This window comes from Macaca mulatta, chromosome 7 (assembly GCF_049350105.2).
Source record: "Macaca mulatta isolate MMU2019108-1 chromosome 7, T2T-MMU8v2.0, whole genome shotgun sequence".
Taxonomy (NCBI): Eukaryota; Metazoa; Chordata; class Mammalia; order Primates; family Cercopithecidae; genus Macaca; species Macaca mulatta.
The window spans coordinates 136,453,800-136,456,825 of record NC_133412.1 but is presented as its reverse complement, the minus strand read 5'-3'; positions in this window follow the sequence as shown (position 1 = coordinate 136,456,825).

The window sequence follows — 3,026 nt, the reverse complement described above, 5'->3', positions numbered from 1 at the left end:
CAATCTAATCATGAGAAAATATCAGAAAAACCCAAATTGAGGGGCTTTCTGAAAATCCACTGGATTTTGCCTCTTTTAGTGCATGATATCGGGGGTACATGTTGTTAGTGTGTATTACTGGTGATGTTAACCTTGATCATTTGGCTATGGTTCTGTTTAGAAGGCCTTTGCCCCATAAAATTACTATTTTTCTTTTTATAATTACTAAATACTTCGGAGGAAATACTTAGAGACTATGTAAATGTCTGTTTCTGCTCAAACTCTTGTCTGCTGATTTTTAGTACAGTGTTCTAATGGCAGTTTTCTATTTTCTCTCATTCCTAATAAATTTATGAATTGAAATTCCTCTGTAAGGAAGAGTAGTTACTTCTTCCCCATTTATTTATTGCTTCACATATTTATATGTATGTGGACTTGTGGATTTAATTTTATCCTTTGGGTTATAATCCAGTACTCTTATTATTTTAAGTTGTTCCATTGGGAGCTTTTTCAGGTTGGCTCCCATGACCTTTTGATATGTGCAACCCACTCCATACACACACCTGTCTTTTTTTAAAGCACTTTATTTCTTTCTGGCACCACTACATGCTTCAGGCTTATTTTACATTTTTCCTGCCCTAGCCCCAGGAACAACCAGTTCTTTAGTGAATGTTGCCTTCTTTTATTAGAGAATGGTATTTCGAAACCAAGATCTGGATGCTGGATGTGTTCATTGCTACTGTTTCTAGCCCCTCCCAGAAATCCTAGAGATTTCTAGAATATATATGTATGTACACTACTGCATACATACATCTGTATTTCCATATTTATCTGCATATATTTTAAAAAACATGAATACATTATTAAGACCTCCAACTCTAATCCAGCACCACAGAGTTCATTCTAGCTTCTCCCTTTCCTTATTTGTAACTCCCTTCTCCAACAGTGATAAAACTGGTAATGTGATCTGTAATATATTTACTTATTTGTTCGACTTTCGTATACAAGTAAGGTAGTTTCAGAGTTCTTAACCAATACCTATATAAGAAACAAATGTACCAACTATAGTACAGCATCTGTATACAGTTCTTTTTGTCTTTAGCTTCACAGTATTCATTTAAAGCACTGCTTTCCACAGCAATTTAGGTCAACTCCTTTCTTCCCCATCCACTTCAGTGTGGTTATTATAATTAATTTGTAATAAAGTTAGTCATTTGTCATAGTCTTCTTTTTGTCTTTTCCTTCACATCTTGGTTGATTTAAAAAACATTAAATATAGCACAATTTATTTCTTTGTCTTTTACAGTCCTGTGGTTTGGACAAATGCATAGAACCCGGTATCTACCACCACAGTTCCATGTGGAAGAGTTCCAGTGCCCCTCAAAACTTCCTCATGCTCCTCCTTTATAGACAGTTCCTCTTGTCAGCCCAAGTCATAGGAACCACTAATCTATTTTCCTCCCTATGGTTTTTTCTTTCCAGAGTGCCATATAAATGGGATCATACAATATGTAGCCATACAGATAGACCTATCTTATTTCACTTAGCAAAATGCATTTAAGATTCATCCATGTTGTGTGAATCAATAGTTTACTGCTTTACTGCTGAGTATGTTCCATTGTTTGTCTACTTGCCAGTTAAAGGACATCTGGGTTGTTTCCAATTTTTGGTAAATAATTTTGAATAAAGCTACTATAATCATTTGTGTGCAGGCGTTTGATAACAAGTTTTCATTTCTCTTTGGTATATACCTAGGATTACCCAGATTCAGACTTATAGGGTCCACTGGGTGGCCATAAAAATGGGTGAAAAAGACTCTCATCAAGGTACATACTTCTGTAATTTTCACAACATATGAAGAATAAAGAGTAGACAGATTTTAAAATCTCCCAGTAGGGGGAAAACATTTAGAGAATCAAGAATCAGAATGACTGATCTCCTCAAAAGTATCACTGGGTGAAAAAGACAATGGGATAATGCTTTTAAATTTTTAAGGAAAAGTGATTTTCAACCTAGACTTCCATATGCAGCCAATCAGTTGTGAGGGTTGAGGTTTTAGACATGCTGTATTCAGAAAATTTACATCTCATGCATTTTACTTAGGTTCAAAACTGCTTGAGGATGTACTCCAGCAAAACGAGAATAAAACAAGAAGGCAGAGGACAGGATCCCGGAAACAGTGGATCCCTCCTAGGAGGGCACCAATGGGAAATACAATAGTTATATAGCAGGCCTAGAAAGCAACCAGTGCAGATTGAAGCATGGGGATAAAACACTCTGCAAGCAACAAAAAAGGGGCAGGGGAGGGTCGAAGGAAGGACTTTGTAGAAAAACTGATATAATAATTGGAAAGGATTAATGAAGTGTAAATGGCAGGGTAAGAGAATAAGACAGGGAATTAGAGACTCTAGGGGAAAAAGCTTCATAAGAGGAAAAGTAATCAGTATATTACTGGGCTGGCAGAGAATATTTATAGTCATATTAGTCACAAACTTTGATTATTGATTTAATTAATAATGGCACTATAGCTCTATTAGGGTAGGAGTGAAGAGGTATAGGTGGTACAAGAGAGCTGAATCCTTAATGTTTGTAGAGTTGCTAAAACAAGAAAGAGCAGTATAAGCAAATTGGAAATGTGGAAGCAATTACTGACAGTTTAAGAAGTTAAAATTAGTTAAAAGTAGTCAAAAAAGGAGAGAAGAGGGTGTTCATGCAGGAGGTATAACCATGTTTTACTGAAGTCTCAATGCTTGAAAAATGGGTCAAATAAATAGCCTGCATTCTTTTTTCAAAAGCTCAGTGTCACAAACCTGAGACAGACTCAGCAGATTGAGACAGGCCTATTGGTATAAAGGGGCTTTCTTTGAGGCCAGCGTGATGACATATATAAAGAGAAAGCAGATCCACATCAAGCGTTAGGAAGGAACAGGTTGCCTGATACCTACCCAGATACATTAATTTTTTTTTTTTTTTTTTTAGCTTTTGAGAATGCAGGGGTCAGGAATTGATTTGTGCCACTGTTTATTGTATCCCAGATTAGAAAGAAA